Source organism: Sciurus vulgaris (assembly GCF_902686455.1).
Source record: "Sciurus vulgaris genome assembly, chromosome: 17".
NCBI lineage: Eukaryota > Metazoa > Chordata > Mammalia > Rodentia > Sciuridae > Sciurus > Sciurus vulgaris.
The window spans coordinates 59,933,347-59,951,154 of record NC_136478.1 but is presented as its reverse complement, the minus strand read 5'-3'; the positions used below and the strand labels follow the sequence as shown (position 1 = coordinate 59,951,154).

Genomic DNA, 17,808 nt, shown 5'->3' with positions numbered 1-17,808 from the left:
CTTTCCAGAGTGGCTGCACTAATTTGCAGCCCCACCAGCAATGTATGAGTGTACCTTTCTCCCCACATCGTCGCCAACACCTGTTGTTGCTCGTATTCTTGATAATCGCCATTCTAATTGGGGTGAGATGGAATCTTAGATTTTCAAAATAGCTTCTAATTATGTTTTGCATTTCACTCGTGTGTGTTGTGATATTTCCTTGTTAATTCTGAATTTTAATAATTTGAGTTTTCTCCCTCTTTCTCTTTGTTAGTGTGGCTAAGGGTTTATCACTTTTGTTTATTTTTTCAAAGAACCAACTATATATTTTGTTAATTTTCCGATTGTTTCTTTTGTTTCAATTTCATTGATTTTGGCTCTGATTTTAACTATTTCCTGTCTTCTACTACTTTTGGTGTTGGTCTGCTCTTCTTTTTCTAGGGCTTTGAGCTGTAGTGTTACGTCGTTTATTTGTTGATTTCTTCTTCTTTTGTTGAATGTGCCCCATGAAATAAATCTTCCCCTAAGTACTGCTTTCATAGTGTCCCAGAGATTTTTATATGATGTGTCTTTGTTCTCGTTTACTTCTAAGAATTTTTTAATTTCCCTCCTGATGTCTTCTGTTATCCACTGATCATATAATAGTGTATTATTTAATCTCCAGGTATTGGAGAAGTTTCTGTTTTTTATTCTGTCATTTATTTCTAATTTCAATCCATTTTCAGCTGATAGAGTACCAGGTAGTATCTGTATCTTTTTGTATTTGCTAACAGTAGCTTTGTGACATAAAACATGCTCTATTTTAGAGAATGATCCATGTGCTGCTGAGAAGAAAGTGTATTTGTTCTTGGTTGGGTGGTATATTCTATATAAGTCGGTTAACTTTATTCAATTTTTGTTTGGACGATCTGTCCAGCGTTGAGAGAGGTGTGTTAAAATCACCTAGTATTAGTGTGGTCTATTTGATTTCTGGAATTGAGAAGGATTTGTTTGACATACATGGATGAGCCAATGTTCGGGGCATAGATATTTATGATTGGTATGTCTTGCTGATTTATGCTTCCCTTAAGCAGTATGTAATGTCCTTCTTTATCCCTTCTGACTTGTTTTGGCTTGAAGTCCACATTATGTGAAATGAGGATGGATACTCCAGCTTTTTTACTGTGTCCATGTGCATGGTATGTTTTTTTCCCATCCTTTCACCTTTAGTCTATGGGTATCTCTTTCTATGAGATGAGTCTCTTGCAGGCAGCATATTGTTGGATTTTTCTTTTTAATCCAATCCGTCAGTCTATGTCTTTTGATTGATGAGTTCAGGCCGTTAACATTCAGGGTTATTATTGTGATATGATTTGTATTCCCAGTCATTTGACTCATTTTTGTTTTTCTTGACATGATGTGGTTTCTCCTTTATTTGGTTATTCCTTTAGGCTACTTCCTCCTGTTGCTGATTTGCATCGTTGTTTTTCATCTCTTCCTCATGGAATATTTTGCTGAGAATGTTCTGTAATGCCGGCTTTCTTTTTGTAAATTCCTTTAGCTTTTGTTTATCATGAAAGGATCTCATTTCATCATCAAATCTGAAAGTAAGTTTTGCTGGATATAAGATTCTTGGTTGGCATCCGTTTTCTTTCAGGGCTTGGTAAATGTTGTTCCAGGTCCTTCTAGCTTTAGGGTCTGGATTGAAAAATCTTCTGATATTCTTATTGGTTTCCCCCTGAATGTAATTTGATTCTTTTCTCTCACGGCCTTTAAAATTCTGTCTTTATTTTGTATGTTAGGTATTTTCATAATAATGTGCTTTGGTGTGGATCTGTTGTAATTTTGTGTATTTGGAGTCCTATAAGCCTCTTGTACTTGGTTTTCCATTTCATTCTTCAGATTTGGGAAATTTTCTGATATTATTTCATTGAATAGATTGTTCATTCCTTTGGTTTGTTTCTCTAGGCCTTCCTCAATCCCAATAATTCTTAAATTTGGCGTTTTCATGATATCCCATAATTCTTGTAGGTTCTGTTCATGATTTCTTACCATCTGTTCTGTTCGGTCACCTTTGTTTTCAAGATTAAATATTTTGTCTTCAATGTCTAAGGTTCTGTCTTCCAGGTGTTCTATCCTATGGGTTATGCTTTCTATGGAGTTTTAACTTGGTTTATTGTTTCCTTCATTTCAAGGATTTCTGTTTGTTTTTTTCCCCAGTATCTCTAACTCTTTATTGAAATGATTACTTGCTTCCAGTATTTGCTCGTTTAACTGTTGATTGGTGCGATCATTTAATGCCTGCATTTGCTCTTTCATCTCCTCCTTCAATGCCTGCATTTGCTCTTTCATCTCCTCATTTGCTTCCCTGATTTTTTTAATTATGTACATTCTGAACTCCCTTTCTGACATTTCTTCTGCTGTGCTGTCATTGGGTTTTATTGATATAGTACCTAGGTTTGTTTTGGATGTTTTCTTCCCTTGTTTTCTCATATTGGTCAGATGTCAGTGGGACTCTGTGATATTGTAGGTTTCCTCTATTGGCTTATAGTGTCCCTGTAGATTTCCAGTGTATTGCCTCCCAGCCTTCAGTAGCCTGAAGTCATGGAATAACTTGATAATGCAGTGCTTCCAAAGAAAGCTGCCCCTAGACCGCTACTGGTTCCAGGGAGAGAGACCTGGAGAAGTCTCTGGCTGCCCTGCCCTGGTCCCAGAGGCTGCTTGTGGGTCAGAGGTCTCCGCTGGCTTGGGGACTTGTGGATGACTCTGTCTAGAAAGGCTTTCACTGGGTGGTCTGCTCTGAGAAGCTAACCTAGAAAGGCGCTTCCCGACGGAGGGAGCCGGTCTGCTTGGGGAAGTCCCTGGCTGCCCTGTCCTGGTCTCTGAAGCAACCTGCGGGCGGGCTGGAACTCACCGCATGGTGGCTCAGGGACTTGGAGCTGGTTCTCTGCAGAAAGGCTCTCACTGGGGTGCCCGTTCTGAGAAACTGGAGAATTTGGCTTTGTGGGAGGAGCCCACCACTGGAGTGCTCAGGGCTACCTGGTGGAGACTCTAGCTGTCCTGCCCTACTCTAATAAGCCACCTGAATCTGGGCCTGCTGCCTGGGCCGAGCTTCACCGGGTGGGGGAGACTCACCCCGTGGTTATATTTTAGTCCGAGTCTCTCAGTGCCTTCCCTTCTTGAATCCTGGGTTCTGGAGTGATGAGATGCAGTCACCCTCTAGTCCCCCATCTTGGATTGCCTATTATTATTATTTTTTATTATTTTTATCTAGCTTTTAATTTTTTACAGACTGCATTGTGATTCATTGTACACAAATGGGGTACATCATTTTGTTTCTATGGTTGTACACAATGTAGATTCATACCATTCATATACTCATACATGAACATAGGGTAATGATGTCTGTCTCATTCCACCATTTTTCATACTCCCTCCCTCTAATTTCCTTTTACATATTCTAATGTTCCTGCATTATTCTCTCATTTCTCACTCCCACCCCCATTATATATCATTCTCCACTTATCAGGGAAAACATTCAGCCTTTGGTTTTTTGTGCTTGGCTTATTTCACTAAGCATGATAGTCTCCAATTCCATCCATTTATTTGCATATGCCCATATTATTATTCTTTATGACTGAATAGTATTCCATTGTGTGTATATAGCAGAGTTTCTTTATCCATTCATCTGTTGAAGGACATCTAGGTTGGTTCCACAATCTAGCTATTGTGGACTGAGCTGCTCTAAACATTGATGTGGCTGTGTTACTGTAGTTTGCTGACTTTATGTCTTTTGAGTATAAACCGAGGAGTGAGAAAACTGGGTCAAAGTGGGTGCATTCCAAGTTTTCTTAGGATTCTCCATAGCGCTTTCCAGAGTGACTGCACCAATCTGCAACTTCACCAGCAATGTAAAAGTGTGCCTTTTCCCCCACATCCATGCCAACATATATTATTGTTTGTTTTCTTGATAATAGCCATTCTAATTGGAGTAAGATGAGATCTTAGAGTTCTTTTAATTTGCATTTCTCTAATTACTAGAGATGTTGAACACTTTTTCATATATTTATTGTCTGTGTGTCTTCTTCTGTAAAATGTCTCTCCAGTTCCTAGGCCCATTTATTGATTGGGTTCTTTGTATTTTTGTTTTAAAGTTTTGTAAGTTCTTTATGAATTTTGAAGATAAGTGCTCTATCTGAAGTGTGTGTGGAAAAGATTTTGTCCCACTCTGTAGGCTCTCTCTTCACATTCTTGATTGTATATTTTGGTGAGAAAAAGCTTTTTAGTTTGAGTCCATCCCATTTATTGATTCTTGTTTTGATTTCTTGTGCTCTGGGAATCTTGTTGAGGAAGTCTGATCCTAAGCCAACATGATGAAGATTAGGGTCTTCTTTGTCTTCTATTAGGTGCAGGGTCTCTGGTCTAATTCCTATGTCCTTGATCCATTTTGAGTTGAGTTTTCTGTAGGGTAAGAGATACAGGTTTAATCTCATTTTACTGCATATGGATTTCCAGTTCTGCCAGCACCATTTGTTGAACAGGCTATCTTTTCTCCATTTTATGTTTTTGCTCCTTTGTCTAGTATAAGGTGACTGTATTCATGTGATTTTGTCTCTGTGTCTTCTATTCTGTACCATTGGTCTGCCTGTCTATTTTGGTGTCAATACCATGCTGTTTTTGTTACTATTGCTATGTAGTATTGTTTAATGTCTGGTATTGTGATACCTCCTGTTTCACTTTTTCTTCTCAGGATTGTTTGACTATTCAAGGTCTCTTGTTTTCCCAGATGAAGTTCACGATTGCTTTCTCAATTTCTATGAGGAATGTCATTGGGATTTTAAGTGGAATTGCATTGAATCTGTATAGTGCCTTTGGTAGAATGGCCATTTTGACAATGTTAATTCTGCCTATCCAAGAACATGGAGATCTTTGCATCTTCAAAGGTTTTCTTCAATTTCTTTCTTTAATATTCTGTAGTTTTCATTGTAGAGGTCTTTCACCTCTTTTGTTAGATTAATTCCAAAATATTTTATTTTATTTTTGAGGCTGCTATGAATGGAGTGGTTTTCCAAATTTCTCTTTCAGAGGATTCATCACTTATGAATAGAAATGCATTAGATTTACACATGTTGATTTTTATATCCTGCTAGTTTTCTGAGTTCACTTATTAGTTCTAGAAGTTTTCTAGTGAAGTTTTTTGGATCTTCTAAATATAGGATCATGTCATCAGCAAATAGTGACAGCTTTAGTTCTTCTTTTCCTATTTGTATCCCTTTAATTTCTTTGGTCTCTCTAATTGCTCTGGCAAGTGTTTTAAGGATGATGTTGAATAGAAGTGGTGAAAGAGGGCATCCCTGTCTTGTTCCACTTTTTAGAGGGAATGCTTTCAGTATTTCTCCATTAAGAATGATGTTGGCTGTGGGCTTAGGATAGATAGCTTTTATAATGTTGAGGTATGTTCCTACTATTCCTATTTTTCCAGTGTTTTAAGGATTAAGTGGTGCTATATTTTATCCAATACTTTCTTAGCATCAATTGAAACAATCATGTGATTCTCAACTCTAAGTCTATTGATATGGTGAATTACATTTATTGATTTCTGGATGTTAAACCAACCTTGTATCCCTGGGATAAAACCCACTTGATTATGGTGCACTATCTTTTTAATATATTTTTGTATGCAATTTGCCAGTATTTTGTTAATGATTTTTGCATCCGTGTTCATCAGGGAAATTGGTCTAAAGTTTTCTTTTCTTGATGTGTCTTGTCTGTTTTGGGTATCAGAGTGATACTAGCCTCATTGAATGAATTTGGAAGGGTTCCCTCCTTTCCTACTTCCTGAAATACATTGAGGAGTATTGGTATCAGTTCTTTTTAAAAGGTCTTGTAGAGTTCACTGAGAATCCATCTGGTCCTGGGCTTCTCTTTGTTGGTAGGCTTTTGATGGCTTCTTCTATTTTGATGCTTGAAATTGATCTATTTATATTGTGTACATCTTCCTGATTCAGCATGGGAGGATCATATGTCTCTAAAAGTTTGTCAATGTCTTCGATATTTTCTATTTTTTGGAGTATATATTTTCAAAGTAGCTTCTAATTATGTTATGTATTTCAATGGTGTCTGTCATGCTCTTTCCTTTTTCATTATGAATTCTAGTAATTTGAGTTTTCTCTCTGCTTCTCTTCATTAGTGTAGATAGGGGTTTATCAATTTTGTGTACTTTCTCAAAGAACAGACTTTTTGTTTTTTCAATTTTTTGAATTGTTTCCCTTGTTTCAATTTCATTGATTTCAGCTCTGATTTTAATTCTTTCCTGTCTTCTACTATTTTTGGTGTTGATTTGTTCTTCTTTTTCTAGGGCTTTGAGATGTAATGTTAGGTCATTTAGTTGTTGACTTTTTATTTTTTTAATGTATGAACTCAATGCAATGAACTTTCATCTTAGTACTGCTTTCATAGTGTCCCAGAGATTTTGACTTGTTGTGTCATTGTTCTCATTTACCTCTAAATTTTCTTTTATTTCTTCCCTGATGTCTTCTTTTATCATTGCATCATTCAATAGCATATTATTTAGTCTCCAGGTGAATGAGTGGTTTTTGTTTTGTTATTTTTTCGTTCATTTCTAATTGCATTCCATTATGGTCTGATAGGATACAGGGTAGGATCTCTATTTTTTGTATTTACTAATAGCTTTTTTGTGGCATACCTTATGGTTTATTTTGGAGAAGGATCCATGAGCTGCTGAGAAGAAAGTATAGCCGCTCAATGATGGATGAAATACTTGATAAATAGCCATTAAGTCTATATCATTGATTTTAGTACTTAGTTTTATAGTTTCTTTGTTCAGTTTTTGTCTGGAGGATCTATCCAGTGGTGAGAAGAGTGTGTTAAAGTCCCCCAGTATTAATGTGTTTTTGTCTATTTGATTCTTAAAATTGAGAAGGGTTTGTTTGACATTTATAGATGTTCCATTGTTTGGGGCATACATATTTAAAATTGTTATATCTTGCTGTTTTATGCATCCCTTAAGCAGTATGAAATGTCCTTCTTTATCTCTTCTGACTAACTTATGTTTGAAATCCCCTTTATTTGATATGAGGATGGAAACCCCTGCTTTTTTACTGGGTCTGTGTTCATGGTATGTTTTTCCCCATCCTTTCAGCTTTAGTCTTTAGATGTCTTTTTCTATGAGATGAGTCTCTCGAAGGCAGCATATTGTTGGGTATTTCTTTTTAATCCAATCTGCTAGTCTATGTCTTTTGATTATTGACTTTAGGCCATTATTATTGAGATATGATTTGTATTCCTGGTCATTTTGGCTTATTTTTGTTTTTTTTATAATTAATATATATTTTTTTTATTGTAAACAAATGGGGTACATGTTGTTTCTCTGTTTGTACATGGCATAAAGGCATACCATTTGTGTAATCATAAATTTATATAGAGTAATGTTGTTTGATTTATTCTGTTATTTTTTCCCTTCCTCTCACCCCTCCCACCCCTCTTTTCCCTCTACACAGTCCTTCCTTCCTCCATACTTGCCCCCCTCCCTACCCTAACTCTAACCCTAACACTAACCCTTCCCTCCCCCCATTATGTGTCATCATCCACTTATTAGCGATATCATTCGTCCTTTGGCTTTTTGAGATTGGCTTATCTCACTTAGCATGATATTCTCCAATTTCATCCATTTGCCTGCAAATGCCATAATTTTATCATTCTTTATGGCTGAGTAATATTCCATTGTATATATATACCACAGTTTCTTTATCCATTCATCAATTGAAGGACATCTAGGTTGGTTCCACAGCCTGGCTATTGTGAATTGAGCAGCTATGAACATTGATGTGGCTGTACCTCTGTAGTATGCTGATTTTAAGTCCTTTGGGTATAGGCCAAGGAGTGGGATAGCTGGGTCAAATGGTGGTTCCATTCCAAGTTTTCTAAGGAATCTCCACACTGCTTTCCAGAGTGGCTGCACTAATTCGCAGCCCCACCAGCAATGTATGAGTGCACCTTTCTCCCCACATCCTCGCCAACACCTGTTGTTGCTCATATTCTTGATAATCGCCATTCTAATTGGGGTGAGATGGAATCTTAGGGTGGTTTTGATTTGCATTTCTCTTATTACTAGAGATGTTGAACATTTTTCCATATGTTTGTTGATTGCTTGTAGATCTTCTTCTGTGAAGCGTCTACTCATTTCCTTAGCCCATTTGTCAACTGGATTATTTGTGTTCTTGGAGTAGAGTTTTTTGAATTCTTTATAGATTCTGGAGATTAGTGCTGTATCTGAAGTATGATTGGCAAAGATATTCTCCCACTCTGTAGGCTCTCTCTTCGCATTGCTGATAGTTTCCTTTGCTGAGAGAAAGCTTTTTAGTTTGAATCTATCCCAGTTATTGATTCTTGCTTTTATTTCTTGTGCTATGGGAGTCCTGTTAAGGAAGTCTGGTCCTAAGTCGACATATTGAAGATCTGGACCTACTTTTTCTTCTACAATCTGCTGGGTCTCTGGTCTGATTCCGAGGTCCTTAATCCATTTTGAGTTTAGTTTCATGCATGGTGAGAGATATGGGTTTAGTTTCATTCTGTTGCATATGGATTTCCAATTCTCCCAGCACCATTTGTTGAAGAGGCTATCTTTTCTCCATTGCATATTTTTGGCCCCTTTGTCTAGTATGAGAAAATTGTATTTATTTGGGTTTGTGTCCGTGTCCTCTATTCTGTACCATTGATCTACCTTTCTATTTTGGTACCAATACCATGCCGTTTTTGTTACTATTGCTTTGTAGTAGAGTTGAAGATCTGGTATTGCAATACCCCCGATTTCACTCTTCATGCTAAAGATTGCTTTAGCTATTCTCGGTTTCTTATTCTTCCAGATGAATTTCATAATTGCTTGCTCTATTTCTGTAAGGTACATCATTGGGATTTTAATTGGAATTGCACTGAATTTGTATAGCACTTTAGGTAGTATGGCCATTTTGACAATATTAATTCTTCCTATCCAAGAACATGGAAGATCTTTCCATCTTCTAAGGTGTTCTTTAATTTCTTTCTTTAGTGTTTTGTAGTTCTCATTATAGAGGTCTTTCACCTCTTTTGTGAGATTGATTCCCAAGTATTTTATTTTTTCGAGGCTATTGCGAATGGGGTAGTTTTCCTAATTTCTCTTTCTGAAGATTCATCACTTATGTATAAAAATTCGTTGGATTTATGAGCATTGATCTTGTAACCTGCTACTTTACTGAATTCACTTATGAGTTCTAAGAGTTTTCTGGTGGAATTTCCAGGTTCCTCTAAATATATAATCATGTCATCAGTGAACAGGAATAATTTGAGTTCTTCTTTTCCAATTCGTATCCCTTTAATTTCTTTGGTTTGTCTAATTGCTCTGGCTAGAGTCTCAAGAACGATGTTGAATAGAAGTGGTGAAAGAGGGCATCCCTGCTTTGTTCCAGTTTTCAGGGGGAATGCTTTCAGTTTTTCACCATTTAGAATGATATTAGCCATGGGCTTAGCATAAATGGCCTTTACAATGTTAAGGAATGTTCCCACTATCCCTATTTTTTCTAGTGTTTTGAGCATGAAGGAGTGCTATATTTTATCAAATGCTTTTTCTGCATTAATTGAAATAATCATGTGATTCTTGACTTTAAGTCTATTGATATGGTGAATTACGTTTATTGATTTCCTGATGTTGAACCAACCTTGCATCCCTGGGATGAAACCCACTTGATCATGGTGCACTATATTTTTAATATGTTTTTGTATGCGATTTGCTAAAATTTTGCTGAGAATTTTTGCATTGATGTTCATTAAGGATATTGGTCTGAAATTTTCTTTCCTTGATGAGTCTCTGTCTGGTTTAGGTATCAGTGTGATATTGGCTTCATAGAATGAGTTTGGGAGGGTTCCCTCCTCTTCTATTTTATGGAATACTTTGAGAAGTATTGGAATGAGCTCTTCTTTAAAGGTTTTGTAGAACTCGGCTGAGAACCCATCTGGTCCCGGACTTTTCTTTGTTGGTAGGCTTTTGATGACTTCTTCTATTTCAGAGCTTGAAATTCGTCTGTTTCAATTGTGTATGTCCTCCTCGTTCATTTTAGGCAATTCATATGTCTCTAGAAACCTGTTGATATCTTCAAAATTTTCTATTTTGTTGGATTATAGATTTTCAAAATAGCTTCTAATTATGTTTTGTGTTTCAATCCTGTCTGTTGTGATATTTCCTTGTTCATTCCGAATTTTAGTGATTTGTGTTTTCTCTCGTCTTCTCTTTGTTAGTGTGGCTAAAGGTTTATCAATTTTGTTTATTTTTTTGAAGAACCAACTATTTTGTCAATTTTTTGTATTGTTTCTTTTGTTTCAATTTCATTGATTTCAGCTCTGAGTTTAACTATTTCCTGTCTTCTACTACTTTTGGTGCTGGTCTGTTCTTTTTTTTCTAGGGCTTTGATCTTCAGTGTTAGGTCATTTATTTGTTGAGTTTTACGTCTTTTATTAAATGCGCTCCATGAAATAAATTTCCCTCTAAGTACTGCTTTCATAGTGTCCAAGAGATTTTGATATGATGTTTCTTTGTTCTCATTTACCTCTAAGAATTTTTAATTTTCCTTCCTAATATCTCCTGTTATCCATTCATCATATAATAGCATATTGTTTAATCTCCAGATGTTGGAATAGTTTCTGTGTTTTACTCTTTCATTTATTTCTAACTTCAATCCATTATGATCTGATAGAATACATGCTAGTGTCTCTATCTTCTTGTATTTGCTAACATTAGCTTTGTGGCATAATATATGGTCTATTTTAGAGAAGGATCCATGTGCTGCTGAGAAGAAAGTGTATTCGCTCTTGGTTGGATGGTATATTCTATAAATGTCTGTTAAGTCTAAATTATTGATTGTGTTATTGAGATCTATGGTTTCTTTGTTCAATATTTGTCTGGAAGATCTGTCCAGTGGTGAGAGCAGCATGTTAACATCACCTAGTATATGGTCTATTTGGTTTCTGAATTTGAAAAGGATTTGTTTGACATACATGGATGAGCCACTGTTTGGGGCATAGATGTTTATGATTGTTATATCTTGCTGATTTATGCTTCCCTTAAGCAGTATGAAATGACCTTCTTTATCCCTTCTAACTTTGGCTTGAAGTCCACATTATCTGAAATGAGGATGGATACTCCAGCTTTTTTGCTGAGTCTATATGCATGGTATGTTTTTCCCCATCCTTTCACCTTTAGTCTATGGGTATCTTTTTCTATGAGGTGAGTCTCTTGTAGGCAACATATTGTTGGATCTTTCTTTTAATCCAATCTGCCAGTGTATTTCTATTGATTATTGACTTTAGGCCATTATTATTGAGATATGATTTGTATTCCTGTTCATTTTGGCTTATTTTTGGTTTTTTACTTGTCCTTTGGTTGGCTTTTCCTTATGGTTGTTCCACCCTTTGCTGACTTGTATTGTTGTTTTTCACTTCCTCCTCACGAAATATTTTGCTGAGAATGTTCTGTAGGGCAGGAATTCTATTTGTAAATTATTTTAACTTTTGTATATTGTGGAAAGATTTTATTTCATTTTCAAATCTGATTGTTAGTTTTGCTGGGTATAGGATTCTATGTTGGCATCTGTGTTCTTTCAGAGCTTGAAACATATTTTTCCAGGTCTTTCTTGCTTTTAGAGTCTCTGCTGAGAAATCTGCTGATATTTGCATTGGTTTCCCCTTATATGTAATCTGATGCTTTTTTTCGCAGCCTTTAAAATCCTATCTTTATTTTGTATATGAGGTATTTTCATTATAATGTGTCTTGGTGTGGTTCTGTTGTAGTTTTGTGCACCTGGTGTTCTGTAAACCTCTTGTATCTGATTTTCCATTTCATTTTTCAGGTTTGGAAAATTTTCTGATATTATTTCATTGAAGAGGTTGTTCATGTCTTTGGTTTGTATCTCTGTGCCTTCCTCAATCCCAATAATTCTTAAATTTGATATTTTCATGATATCCCATAATTACTGGAGGTTCCATTTATGACTTCTTAACATCTGCTCAGTTTGTTCAACTTTATTTTCAAGATTAAATATTTTGTTGCCATTGTCTGAGATTCCATCTTCCTTGAGGTCTATTCTGTTGGTGATGCTTTATATTGAGTTTTCATTTTGGTTTGTAGTTTTTTCAATTTCAAGTATTGTTTTTTCAGAATCTCTTTCTCTTTATTGAAGTGTTTTTCTGCTTCCTGCATTTTCTCCTTTAACTGTTTATTGGAATGGTCATGTATTGCCTGCATTTGCTCTCTTATCTTTGTTTCACAGATCATTTTAAGTATGCAGATTCTTTTTTTTTTAACTATTAAATCTGTTTAGTAAAGACAAATTCGTTCATACAAAACAACAGTTTACAACAGTCTGAGTGCTTGACACACCATCACAGACAAGGGCGGTGTTGTAGGCACCCAGGGCCCTGCCCCCAGGCCCAGAGAAGACCCAGAGGCCCTCCACCACCAGCCCCTGAGGGAGCCGCTCCCTCCTCCAGGGGGAGGAAGGAATGTGGGACCATGGCACTGAGGACTCTTCCCACGCTGCTGCTCCTCAATACTGGGGCGCCCCCTCTCCTCACAGGCCGAGTCAGGGGGGATACAGTGGCTAATGGGCAGGGGGCAGAGTGGGGACATCTTTGGTGCGAAGACTACCCCCACCCACTAGGCCACACAGTGGAAATTTGAGGGAGGGCCACAAAAGTGGTCCTACCCTTGCCCACAAAGAGTAGCTGGCTGATGCCCCAGAGCCCAGGAGACACCTGAAACACAGAAGCTCTGCAGTCTGACCTACCCGGGCTCACCCATGTGACCTGAGAGGCTGCCCACTGAGAAATAACTAAAAATTTAAGAAAAATAAACAAGAATGGGTTAATAATGGCAAGAAGGGGAAACAGAGGCTATTCTGGTAGGTTAGTGCCTCAAGAAGCCCGAGGATCAGCACTACTCAGGCAGGAGTCCTGAGGGTCCATCTTCACTCCTTTCTGCCTCCTGGAACCCAGCTAACAGGCCACGGAGGCCTGGCTCTGGGTCTGGACAGGCTTCCCAGGCACTTCGGCAGGCTCAGCACAGGCAGGGACGGGAGGTTCTGCAGCCCCGCCTGCCCGGCCCCTTGAATGCAGTCCCAGGCACAGATGTGGGCACGCGCACATGCACACACACACACACACACACACACACACACACACACACTCCTATCTGTCCAGCACACTGGTGACACCTGAGGGCTCTCCAGTAGAGGAGGTGGGTGGCAACCCTTCCAAGGGTAGCCTTGAGCCCCCAGAATGCCTGAGCCAGTGGGGACCCAGGACTGTAGTGAGAAAACTGGGAGGGCAGAAGGGACAACACAGGGACACTCCCTGTAACAGTTTCCACAAATACCCTTGGACAAGCCCCAAACCTTTGCAGTATCCAGAGGGGAAGGTGTCTGGTAGAAAGGAAGGGGAAAAAGGGAAAGGACAACAAAAGAGGTTTCATAAAAACTCTAAGTCAAATCGCAGATAAAATTGCAAAATGAGCACAGGGGCGAGAGCTGCTTGCTCCCTCTCCACAGCCTCCCAGGCCCTCCCTCTCTGGGGTGGCTGGGACCAAAGGCAGGACTCAGCTCCTGACACTGTCCCAGGCTCCATGCAGCTGCAGAGGAGAGGAGGCAGAGTGGACAGTCTGTGTCTCTTCATTTAAAAAATAAATTCATGTTGAGTTATTGCTTGTCCTCCCGTGGGCAGGAGGGCTCAGCGGCTCAGTGGGCCAGGGCTGCAGCCTCCAGGGCCCGAGCCTTCTTCCGCCTCTTCAGAAGCAGAGGGTTGGATGCGTCTTCAATCTTTTTTATCTTGATTTGCTCATCGTCGACACACATTGTGGCCAAGGCACTGGTCATCTCCTCCTTGACATCCTCCCACCGTTCCTTGTCCTCCTTCAGGACTCGGCTGGTGTGCAGTGGAGTTTGAGGGACCTTTGTTGATTGCATGATCCAGGGGTGGTTCATAAACTCTGTGATGGTCATTCTCTGAGTGGGCTCTGTTTTCAGCAGGTTCCGGATAAGCATCTTCACTTCCTCTGATACTTCTGACTACTCTGGATTGGGAAATTCATATTGGCCCATTTGGATGCGAGTCTTCATGCCCGGAGAGATAGCAAGGCCGTGGTTGGAATAGAAGGGGGGATAGCCACAGAGCAGAATGTACATGATGACACCTAAGGACCACATGTCACAGGACTTGTCATACTTCTCTGGGCCCAGCACTTCCGGAGCCACGTAGTACGGTGTATAACAAGGAGTGGTCAAAGAATTATGGCTGGTGGTTTCCTTGGCAAAGCCAAAATCAGTGAGTTTCAGAATGGCATTGGGCCTTTTAGAGGTGTATAAGAGATTCTCGGGCTTGACATCCCGATGAGCAATGTTGATTGAGTGCAAATACTGGATGGCCTCACCAATGCTCTTCATGATTTCTGACGCTTCTCTTTCTGTGAACGCTTGGTCTCCTCGGTCCTGGATTCGGCTAAATAGTTCTCCACCATCCAAACACTCCATGACAATCAGCAGGCACTTCCTGCCTGCATAGAGGTTCTCGTAGACATCCACGATGCGCACAATGTGTGGGCACTGGGAGGCACGCCAGTGCAGCTCCTCCCTGCGGGCCTTGGGGCAGTCCTGGAGCATTTTAAGGGCGAATTTCTCCTGGGTCCTCTTGTTGAAGATCTGCAAAACTTTCCCGTTGATGCCCAGTCCCAGAACCTGGCTGGTGACCTTGTAGTCGTCGATGATGGCGTTCTTCTTGATCTGCAGGCTGGACTTGACGTGGAACTGGGGGAACTGCTGGGGGGGCAGCGGCGGCGGCTGGGCCGGGGGGGTGAGGCTGGGCCGGGGCGGGGGGCTGCGGCGGCGGCGGCGGCGGGTTGGGGAACAGCACCGGCGGGGTCTGGCCTTGGGAGTTGGACAGCATGGTGCCCGGAGACGCGGGCGCAGAGGCGGGAGGGCCCGCGGCCGCCCCCTCCTCCGGCTCGGGACGGGGTCCCCGCCACCCCCCGCCCGGCTCCGAAGTTTGCTCCGGGCTGGAGCCGGCTTCCCCGCCCTGGCCCGGCTCCAGGCTCGGCGGGTCGCGGGGCTCCGTGGGTCCCGCCCTGCGCCGGTTCCCCCGGGGAACGCAGGACGGCGGGGCCTGGCCAGGCGGGAAGCGGCCCCGCGACAATGTACCCAGCCCCGGGCCGGCGGCCGCGTCACAACTAAGTATGCAGATTCTAAACTCTTTTTCTGTCATTTCTACTGCCATGCTGTCATTGGAGTCTATAACAATAGCATCTTGGTTTGTTAGGGACACCTTTCTTCCCCTGTTTTTTTATATTGTTTCTATATATTCCCCTCTAGTAGTGAATATCAGAGATACTGAAGTTTTCCACCCTGCAGGCTTATTATGACCCTGCAGTTTTCCACTACCTCTCCTTCAAAGGGGATAGCAATACCAGTAGCACCCAATGTAGAGAAAATGTAGCCCTGAACCAGATAGCCCGTATAAAGACTTTAACATTATTAAAATAAACAGGATCAATTCAATTACTACTTGCAGTGTTTTTAGTTGTGAACAAGAGGATGGGGAAGGATGTAGGATGTAAGTGAGTAAATAGAGGTACCTGTCTAAGGAACTCCAGTCTCCTGTAGGTGTGTCAGGAAGGAAACCACCCTTCCAATGATGATGGCCATGCCCTCAGGAATAATTCAAAATGCTTGCACCAGCCTCCAGGGAAGCTGGGGAGCCCCAGTGAGGGCGTGCTGAGTTAGCCCAGAGGCAGACAGAGTGTCCCTCAGCAGTAGGGGGGCCGAAAGGCAGTCACAGTTGCTGGCCTCTTTAAGTGATGTGGGGGTGGGGTGGGGGCTCAGCACCAATCTGTCTGTGGGGGTCGTGGGCTCGGTGCTGGCAACCAACCTCAGTGTGGGGGGCGGGCTCAGTGATGGCATGTGACCTTGGTGTGGGGAGCTGGTAGGTTCAGAGGTGACATCTGACCTCAGTATGGGGGGTGGTCTCAGCAAGGCATGTGACCTCGGTGTGGGGCAGCTCAGTGATGGCATCTGACCTTGGTGTGGGGGGCAGGCTCAGCGGTGGTGTCTGACCTGGGTGTGGGGGTGCAGGTGGGCTCAGTAGTGGTGTCTGACCTCGGTGTGGGGGGCGGGTGGGCTCAGTGGTGGTGACTGACCTCGGTGTGGGGCAGCAGGTGGGTTCAGTGATGGTGTCCGACCTCGGTCTGGGGTCGGGCTCAGCGATGGCAATCAACCTCCTCATTTTGACTTTAAATTGAAAATTACCTTCTCCTTTAAAACAGGGTACAGAAAGTCACAAAATGCCATTGCTTCTCTCTACCATTCATGGAGTTCGATTGGTTCAAAATTAGTATCCCATCAAGTCCTTATATACTCCTACACTCAACCCTAGCTGTCCATGTGTGCATCTTGTGCTAACAGGCATATAACAGTGTTGGGGGCTATGTCATGTGGACTGCACCGGAATGGCGCCTGGCACCCAGCCAGAGGTTGCTTTGATCACATTGGCGGTGAGGAGGTTGATTAACATAAGCACAACCAGGTGATTTTTCATTGGCCATATCTGATTAAGTCCACATACACAACGCGTGCACAGGTGTTCCCCAGTGCTCCTGATCATGCCTGCTTGTTTTGACCTTTACCATGATTGGGCAGCTAGCTCCTCACCTAATCTTTGCATAATTGGCGTCAGCCCTACCCTTCACCTCCTGGAGGAGATATAAGCCGGCTCTCCTCGAGTGCTGGAGTTCAAGGTTCAAGGCCCCAGGTTCAAGGTTGGAGGTTCCAGGTTCGAGGTTCCAGTTCCCGGGTTTCCTGATTCATCAATAAACCATTCCAAATTCAAGAGCCTCGCTATTCTTTTGTCCCCTGTGCCAAATTGACTCCGCTGGATGGAGTCAAATGGTGGCCTGTACGGGGAATTCTGAGTTCGTCTCCCCTCCCGAGAACTCAAATGGTGAGTAGTGAGGTAAGCTGCAGCCCCTGTCTCTAAGGCAGTTAGATGCTCAAGATAGCTGGCCAGGTAGTGAAGTGCAAAAGTGCGTGTATTTTGTGTTGTTTGTGTGTTTGTGAAATTCAAGAATCTTGCTCTAAGTAGTGAGGTAAGCTGAGGCCCTGTCTCTCTGAGGCAGTTAGGTGCTCAGGGTAGCTGACCAGGGAAAGCTGAGCCCCTGTCCCTAGTGCACCTAGGTGCTCAGGTAAGCTGAGACCCTGTCTCTAGGGCAGTTAACCCCTGTCCCTAGGGCAGTTAGGTACTCAGGTAAGCTGAGACCCTGTCTCTAGGGCAGGTAACCCCTGTCTCTAGGGCAGTTAGGTGCTCAGGTAAGCTGAGGCCCTGTCTCTCTCTAAGGCAGTTAGGCACTCAGGATAGCTGGCCAGGTGATGAAATATAAAGAGGATGATAAAGGAGCTCTGGAGTGCATGTATTTAGTGTTGTTTGTATGTTTGTACTACTGTTAGTGTGGTCTTTGTCCTGTATCAAATTTATTTATTAGTGAAAGATGGGTTTGGAATTATCACAAAATCAGTCTGAAGGAATAATTCAAAAAGGAGGTATAAAAAATATATTACAAGAAGGAGAAGAAGTGCTAGAAGAGATTGAGGAGGAAGTTATCTGGAGTAGCCAGAAACAGGAAGGAGGTTCTCAGGAGGAAGGAGATACTGGGGAGGAACTAGAAAATAGGTGAGTTAACACTGCAGAGTTGCTAAAAGGCAGAAATGATCATGAGATAATTACCCTCTCAGCTCCCCCTTATGATAAAAGGTGGGAGGACCCGAC

General features: G+C 41.4%; 1 long non-coding RNA gene and 1 pseudogene across 2 annotated transcripts in view; both read right to left on the bottom strand.

The window, feature by feature from the left end:
• The window catches only part of LOC306648945, a 440,075-nt gene that overhangs the window by 316,251 nt on the left and 106,016 nt on the right, over positions 1-17,808 (bottom strand). The window lies entirely within an intron of this gene.
• On the bottom strand, positions 12,318-15,120 carry LOC306647895 (MAP kinase-activated protein kinase 2-like; annotated as a pseudogene). The gene has a single exon. The product of its transcript is annotated as an MAP kinase-activated protein kinase 2-like (transcript).